The sequence below is a fragment of the Euleptes europaea genome, chromosome 12, assembly GCF_029931775.1.
Source record: "Euleptes europaea isolate rEulEur1 chromosome 12, rEulEur1.hap1, whole genome shotgun sequence".
NCBI lineage: Eukaryota > Metazoa > Chordata > Lepidosauria > Squamata > Sphaerodactylidae > Euleptes > Euleptes europaea.
The window spans coordinates 35,679,502-35,688,911 of record NC_079323.1 but is presented as its reverse complement, the minus strand read 5'-3'; positions in this window follow the sequence as shown (position 1 = coordinate 35,688,911).

Sequence of the window (9,410 nt, the reverse complement as noted above, 5' to 3'; positions counted from 1 at the left end):
AGGATTGCCAACCTCCAGGTGGTGGCTGGATATCTCCTGCTATTACAACTGATCTCCAGCTGATGGAGATCAGTTCACCTGGAGAAAATGGCCATTTTGGCCATTGGACTCTATGGCATTTAAGTCCCTCCCTTCCCCAAACCATGCCCTCAGGCTCCGCCCCAAAAACCTCCCGCTGGTGACAAAGAGGGACCTGGCAACCCTACTGGCAAATGACAGAACATTTCTGACTCTGAGCAATTCCATTTGAGCTTTTATTCCTGCAGCATTGTTATTGCCTCAGTTAAAGGCATTGGATGTTCTGGTGCCTGCATCATAGTTGCGCCGGACTGCAATCACTTTCCCTTTCCCTCCCCACAACAGACACCATGTGAGGTAGGTGAGAGCTCTAAGAGAGCCGTGACTAGCTCAAGGTCAGCAAGCTGGCTTCATGTGGAGGAGTGGGGCATCAAACCCGGTTCTCCGGATCAGACTCCACCACTCCAAACAACTGCTCTTACCCACTACACCACGCTGGCTCTTGAGTACATTCACTCACCTGCAATGTCTATCCCAGTGTCATAAGAGTGAAAAGGACACTGTTGAAAAAGGCATTGTAATCTATCTCTTTTTGGCATTCCAAGTCCATAGAGCGTTGTGCTAATGAAGATCTCACAGCATAGGGATATAATGTCTCTCTATCATGGACATGCACACTTCAGTATCAGCAAGGGGGGGGGAACCTTCTCATTATCAAATGCACAGGCCTAATTCAATTTTCTACAAAACTCTCAGGAGCGAGCAAATTCAGCTCAGCTTTCTGCAGTGCGTAATTATCAGGCAACAGGAGTGCGAGCATGATGGAAGATTTTAAATAGCACCTCACTACAAATTATGCTATAGGGCATGTGCGGCTTGACCCACCTCCCTGCACCTGGAGATATGGAGAATGGAAGAACTAGGAGGAATTTTCATGTGACAGGGTTAAACAATGATATCCCACTGCAGTGAAACAACAGGTTTTGCTAAATTTCGTGCAACAGACAGAATCAGTGTACAGTAGGGTTGCCAAACTCCAGGTAATAGCTGGAGATCTTTCTATTACAACTGATCTCCAGCCAATAGAGATCAGTTCACCTGGATAAAATGACTGCTTTGGACATTGGACTCCATGGCATTGAAGTCCCTTCCCTCCCCAAACCCCATTCTCCTCAGGCTCCACCCCAAAAACCTCCCATCAGTGGTGAAGAGGTACCTGGCAACCCTAGTGTACAGTGAGAGATAAAAATGAGGAGAAGTACATGCTATTAGTATATTGTAATATACAAATTCTAAAGATCTTTCTTCTCTGAACTATGGTATTTGCTTAGATAGGGAAGCACAGCAAGCAGACATGGAGACTGGATAATCATGTGAATTTAATTTTTTTTAAATGATTTATATTTAGACAGGCCCTAAATATCTCAATAGGTGCTAGCTATTAATTACCATTTCATCTAAAACCTTATGGCTCCTTGTAATCCGAGAGAACCAGATTCTGAAAACTGATTTTTTTTTTTTTTGGCTATTTCACTCTGCTTTCCTCACTCTGTAATTTAGAATACATCACATGGTTTAACCTCCATGCTTCTCCAAAAGTCATTAACTCTGAATTGCCTTACTCGTTCAGTTTTCCAAATGAATGCAAAACAGTTATTTTCCCCCACACTTAAGAGAAACACACATTATAAATGCACAGGAAACAAGGAAACCGGTAACAAAGTCTTATTTTTCTTTCCTTTTGAATGGGCCTTGGTATTTGTGCTTCACATATTTAGAAATCTCGATTGTCTCGCACCTCCTAAAGCCTTGCCTCGTTGAACTGTCATTTGCATATTGTTGAAATGGAAACTGCCCAGCCAGACTGGCTTCTCCTCCATTAGCTCTCTCTCAACTGTGTATTTTAGGCCTTATCAGTGCTGTTCCAAAGGACAATCATGCTTTTGCTAATGGATTTCCAACTTCTTTTTTGTTACTAAAACAATCTCTCTTTCTTTTCAAGAACATCTGTTTATATCTTTGGTTCTCCCTGGGCATTCTTTCCCCCTAACAACCTGTCAACAAAAACTGTAGCACTTTCTCCGTTGACAAAGCTCCTTCATTTCTGATCACAGAGTTTTAGAAGCCTGTGCAGCACGGGTGGGGGGGGGGGAGGTCTCCTCTAGGGGGATGGCACTGATACAGATGAAGTTGTTTTGAATATGGCAGTGGAAGTACAGTTCGCATCCCATTGGGATAAGTCCCTTTTTATGTAATCACCTTGTCCATTAAAAACCCTTTCTGAAACTTTTGCTTATTTTCGACCTAGGACAGACGTTCTGTGAGGGTTTTTCACCCTCCCATCTGTTTCCGACCTTAAGAATCTTAGTACTGGCTTTGACCGAAATTACTCCTAAATGTAAAGAGATTAAACAATGCAATGAAGGATTCAGTGATTTCATTCAGTGTGAGAGCAGTTATTTCCGTACTGGATTATGTATCATTTGTACATGACATAGCAGTTTGATTAAAATTTCTCACCAGATTCACCCAATACCATCAACAGTTCCGCAGACTCTTTTAATCAAATAATATGCTTTAGAAAGTTCAGAGCTACAGAGAGCTGGGATTATTTACCACGAGGTTCAATTATGTTTCTTTATCCTCCATTCAGTCCCCCCCCCCCACAAATTTCTGGGTGTGAATCCAGTTGCAAAGTGTAGCTGTTGGTAAATGCATGTTATATATTTTCTTGAATCCAGTGATGCATTGCTGAAGATGAAAGAAGTACAACTTTCTTGCTTTCTCTTTCCTGCTGCATTCCAAAATGACCTCCAAAATGCTGCTCTTGGAGACAAGAAATCTCCAGGAAACAGCATTTCAATTTTTGGTTGCCATAGGAAAAGGGAGGGGAGAAAGTAATAACTCCATGGGCAGAAATCCTTCCTTCAGCAGACATGCTCCACTGGATCCATGCCATTACCTCCAGTCACATGCAGAAGAGATCATCGGTAGCCTTCAGTAACACTACAATCTAAATTGCTTACATAACCAAGCTTGTAATACCTAGAAATTGGTTGGAGTGGGTGTGGTATGTACAGAGCCAGCATGGTATAGTGGTTAAGAGCGGTGGTTTGGAGTGGTGGACTCTGATCTGGAGAACCGGGTTGGTTTCTCCACTCCTGCACATGACCTTGGGCTAGTCACAGTTCTATTAAGAGCTCTCTCAGCCCCACCTATCTCACAGGGTGTCTGTTGTGGGAGGGGAAGAGGAGGTGATTGTAAACCAGTTTGATTCTGCCTTAAGTGGTAGAGAAAGTCGGCATATAAAAACCAACTCCTCTTCCTCCTCCTCCTCCTCCTATAATACTTTTTTTATCTACCAAGCCAGAAGGTAAACTGCTTCTTCATGTGAGGAGAGCTGGCACACATTGAAAAAATATCTATGGTATGATTAGCAATCTTCTATTTACAGTTTCCTTCCACACTCTAAATCACAATGTTATGCTAACCCTTCAAACTGGATATGTTTTAATAAACACATTGGCTGGATAACTTCAAGCATTTTTGGATAAACTGTATTGTTTGGATCCTTTCCAATCTTGTTTCAGGATTGGTTATTGAACTGAAACAGCCTTAGTCAACCTGGTGGATGAGCTGCACCAGGAGTTGGACAGAGGGAGTGAAAGTCTTGATTTTCCCGGACCTTTCAGTAGCTTTTGATACCTGTGATAATGGTATCCTTCTGGATCACCCATTTTGTGGTGGATCTGGTCCTACTTGGAGAGTGTCATCTGTTCTAGATGGGGTTACACTCCTCTTGATGGAAGAGATTTGTAGTGTGGGAGTTCTTAGACCAGGCTTTGCTGAATAAGTAGGTGGCAGCTATGGTGAGTGCCTTTGGTCAGCTTCTACTGGTTAGCCAGTTGCAGCCATTCCTGGGCAGAAAAGATCTGGCCACTGTGGTGCATTCCCCGGTTACATCTATATTAGATTACTGCAATGCACTCTATATGGGGCTGCCCTTGAAAAGTGTTTGGAAACTTCAATTGGTACAGGATTCTGCAACCAGGATGTTGACTGGAATGGGTCAGAGGACTATATCACTCCAGTCTTGGCCTACTTACACTGGCTCCCAATATGTTTCTGGGCACAGTTCAAGGTGCTGATGTTGACCTTTAAAGCCCTATGCTTGGGACCAGCATACCTGAAAGACCCTTTCAAACCTACTCACCCACTGTTGTCATCCTCTGAAGCCCTGCTTCAGGTGACCTCACTTTCTTAGATTAGGTAGTTGGCAACCTGGGAGAGGTTGCATCAAAACTCTGGCTGTTGCACCAAAACTCTGGAACTCTCTCCCCCAAAAGACTTGTTTTCTCTTTATGTTGCAGTCTTCAGCCAGTGGTTGAAGACTTTTTTTGTGGGAGGGGATCTGGAGTTCTCACAGTGATCTGCCCTGTGTTTCATTTCATTTCTATTTAAACTTGGTTTTAATTATGTATTTTTGTTTGGCTGTAATGGTTTTCAAAGCATGTTTTATTATGAATGTTTTTAATCTGTTAGCTGTTTTGGAGACCCTGATGAGGGAAGAAAAATATTTTGTAAAATAATAACATAAAATCCTATATTTCAGAGTTCAGGTAAGTAGTTTTTAGTGATGTTAAGGGTGGTTGATCAGTTTGAATGAGCAGCATTTTTCTACATGCTCTGAATTGCAAAAACCTGTGGTGTAAGATTGTTTGGCAAGCATTCAACAGCTGTTCAGCAGAACTGAACAGGCTGGGTGATTGGCCAACGTCTTGTCAACATTTTCAAATGCAATAAGCTGAACTGTCGAGCATGTTCATGGTGAAACTCACAGCATCCCAGCTCTCTTCAACTCTCCCCCAATATTCACCCCACACACACATACACACAATGTGAGAAAAGTCTTATATGGTTTATTTGAATTTTCATCATGCCCTTTCTCATAGATGCTTTCCTGATGGAATTAGGTCTCTTTGCAGCCAGAAGCAATCTTTTCTTAACTTCCGTTAATCAACAGAAATCAGTATGAGGTTTATGTTTCTCAACAACATACAATAATATGGGATGTATGGAAGCCATGATATTAACAGAATTGAGTATGACACTTTATTCTCATCAGGTTAATGAGCAAATACAAAGTAATGTGACACCTGCCGTACGTTACCATTCTGGGGAACCACTCTGGTTATTTTGGACCAAAAGTTAAGAATAGTATATAACCTGTAGCTAAACCACTGCTCCATTTTCTGTATTCCAACATACTCTTTCATGTGCAGTGGTTGGGGAACAAAACTTGTAGTTTATCTTTAAGGATATCGCAAATTATAATGCGTAGTGCAACTGCACCAGCAGTGGACAACAGTACTAGCAGTCATTCGTCAAGTAAGATCATGAGGCAAAATATCTCGATACTTCTGGTTCTATAAATTATACTGCTATGGTGTCAATTTTATATAATTCTAAAAAGTAAATTTGGTTAGGCACTGTAAAAAAAAGTCTGCAGGATACCCTCTTTAGATTTTTGTTATAATATACAGTAATAATATAATATAATAATATATAACACACAGCAGATTCATGACATTTTCAAGACATGTATATTCTGCCATAAGATACAGGACGAGTTCGGATTTAACACTGCATCTTCCTCCCCACCCTTGCATTCAGAGAATAATTTGGGAACTAACGAAAGCAATCTTAAAGAGATTTCCTCAGAAGTTAGTGCCATTTTATTTAATAGGGATTACTCCCAAGCAAGTGTTCTTAGGATGATTTAAACCTGCATGATATAAGGTCTATAATGATGTGGAGCAGTTAACTGAAAACATTACAGAATAAGGGACATAATCACCCCTAAATTTAAATGAATTTGTATATCATCATGGTGGGGCTTCTTGGGTGAAGCAGACTCCTTGTCTGGTGGTTCATAAGATCCAGCCCAATGTGTATTGTCAAATGGCTTCTCAGAATTTAATATCCTTATATTTGGTTATAACTTTTTGAATGAGAATATGCATACACAGAATACTTCTAAAATTTACCTTCTGTAGTTTTGAATGTGTGATTTATTATTAGGATTGCGTCATGTGGCATTCAGGAGACTTTTCTCAGACTGGTCAGAGATGGCTCAACAAATAGAGCTTCCGAAGGTATAAGTCCCATCCCCAAAATTCTTTGATTCAACTTCTTCCTGCCACCTCTGCCAGGAGCCACTCACCCTCTCCCAGGTCTTTTTAAGCAGTGTACAACACAGCGAGCTGTGCATGTACTATAGGACACTTGCAAGATTCTTTCCCATTGTGGGAGTTTGACCACTATTTTGGTTGTGGGAGGATGAAAAGCAGAAGAAGAGGTGGAATAGGGTGGGACAGAGGTTTCCACCAATCCAATATTTGTTGCTCAGGACCACCACATCAATTAACCTCATTGTAGAGCCAACCCTGAGGAGGTGTTAGTTATTCTCGCAACAGGGCCTTTCCTGTGACATCTGTACAGGGACATCTAATACCCAATCGTCAGTATGCTGATTGACAAAGCAGTTTCACCTCTCTTTTTAATCTTACCTAGATCCCATCATCTCTGCTTCATTTGGACACACCGAAACTACTGGATGAGCTCATTTTGGAATCAGCTTGGAACTTACGTCTTTCTTAGTGAATATTCAGAAAAGCTTGTCAACTTTCCAAGAGTTCTCTCCTAGCTGTTAATGTTGGTGCTGTGCATGCTAATGGTGCATACTCTTCATCACATTACCCACTTGGAACTGTCGTTTGATTAGACTGAAGTAGCTGTAAATGCAGATGTTGCTATTTTATGATTGATTGCTGGTTGGTACCTATCATGAACACAAGATATGTGAGTGATGCAATTCTTGTTTAGCATGGCTTAGAAGAGCAGAGTACATGTATTAAGCAAAGATGGGTGCAGAATCCACTCTGTTTTGCAGTGGCCCGTTTTGCTATCTCCCTATGTGCATGTGCTTATGTTGCCTTTGGTCAGCTGTTCCACTGAATGTGGATACTTATGCATAGAATCTTGTTCAACATTCCAAGCCATAGAAAAAACTTTTTAGGGAAACAACACTCAATTTATAAAGGGGTGGATCTCATCCCTATCATAACAGTCCACTGAGCAAAGCTGGAAACCTTCCTCCCATCTAATGAGCTTTCCTCCAAATTAAGCGGCTCTCCAGTTGGAGGAAGAGGCACTAGCTGGAAGAAGGCTCTTTGGAGGATGTTTGGATCTGCCCCAGTACAGCTAATCAATACAAGCTGTAGAAATTTGTACAGCAAATATTGCTACTATCAATAGGAACAGAAAAAAATCTAATGTAGAAGCATATGATATTTGATCCACATATTTTAGAAAGGTAGAGCAGCTGAAAAAAAAATCTCTTTGCAACCATTCAGACACTCACAGACATATGCACAACTTTTTTTCTCAGTTTGGCTCCAAGATCATAAAGATCAGCTTTGAGAAGAGTTTCTGGAGGAGGTATGAGTGGTTGAGAGAGAGAGTAATGGGTTAAGCACTCAGCTCCTGCCTGCTGCGTTCCACTTTGAACTCCTACATTCTCATAATCCAGAGGGGATTGACAGCAACCTGTACTTGACACAGGTGTGCCAGCATCACATATGGTTCCTGCCACTAAATTTCTGGAAAGATACGGGTGAATGTAGTAAGACTCTCCCATGGTGGGAGAGTAAGAAAGGGCATAGAACATTTAACTATGTATCTGCAGAAACTTAGAGATTCCCATTAAAATCAGTAAAATATATTGCCATGACAATGAGTTTACATTATTAGGGATAGTAAATCATATAAATGGCAAGCAAGCAGGCAAGCAAGCAGACAGACAGACAGACAGATCAATAGATAAAGAGGTCACAATGACAATGTTAAAGTTCCAGGGAAGTATCTAAATGAATGTATCATTCATCTAGTTTCCAGAGAACTTGCCAGCTATGACAACTCATCAGGAACCATTCTTTATGACTGAAATGAATGGGAGTTGTAGAAAAGTGTATATCCAAGTATATTTTGCCCTTGGCATCAATCCCTATGTGGCTGTTCAGGAATAGTGAATATCATTGTTGATACAAGTCAAGGCTAGGGTAATTCATATCGGTAAACCCGAACCGAAAATAAACCCAAAATAGCAGTTTCAGCCAAATACTAAATACCAGGAAGCTGAACAAAGCTGGATAGGCGATTCCCAAATAGCTGCATAGATATTCAGCTTTTTCGAGTTTTGGCTATTCGCCTTTAATCAGACACATGTCTCTGTGCCTTCTCCCATTTTTATATCTTTGACTGGTTTTGTTAGGACCCCATAGATGGGGCCCTTTTGAGGTTGGGGTTGTGTAATTGGAGCCAACTTGGTCTGACCAATTTTTCAGGTACATCACCCAACAGAAGATTAATCTGCATAGCAGAAGGGTCATTTAAAAGATGGGGCTCACCCAGTCCTGTCCGGCGGGACATACTCTCCAACTAAAAGCACCAGCTTTAACAGCTGCTGATTGGGCTTCTGAAGAAGTCTCCCTCACCTGCACAGATGAGCAATTTTCTTCAGAAGAGTTGCCTTGGTCAAGACTTTCACTGGCTCCGATATCATCATCCTCCGCATGAAAACCAGCTCTCAAACTGAAGGTCATCCTGAGTAGTGGCTTCGTTAACTCACACCGTGACCATCTCTTGAAATCAGATTTTTGATGACTATATTAAAGGGCTGTTCACAAGATGTCATTTGGCACCAAAATAAATGTTTTCTGTGCCTTATTTTTCTTGCATTTAAGCTGTTTTCCTAAGTTTGGAAGATAATTTGCATGGACATCATGCAAAGCACCAGATACAAATGGAACCCCCAGATTCAGAGATGCCAGCCTGCCATTCGGCTCTTTCCACCAGTCCTCGCCAATGCTGACCTTGAGTTTTGCATATGTAATTATTGGGTTCTGTCTCTGGCACCTCTAGTTTTTATTTATTTGTTTTAATTCCCCAGGAATTGTGATAACCTTTACATGAGGTGCTGGAGAGCTGCTGCAGACATGGTGTGGGTAGATCCTTCTCTGGTTTGTTATTAATTACTTCCTTATATTCTTCATCAAAACTCATGGGGAGAATCATTATGAAATGCTGAATGCCATCAGCCAAGGCTGTCTCCAAGCATGCCCTATTTTTGAGCTTCCCAGAATTCAGCTAGATACAGGGGAAAACATGTTTGTAGAGTGGGCTGGTTGTGAGCTTCATCTTAGAGCATTATGCCTCACTGAGTGACAAAATCTAGCTGAATGGTCTCCTCTTCTACAGAGTGATAAATCTTTGTGTTTATGCTGCTATAAAAACTCCAACATTTATGGAACTCAATCAAGTCTTGGCTCATG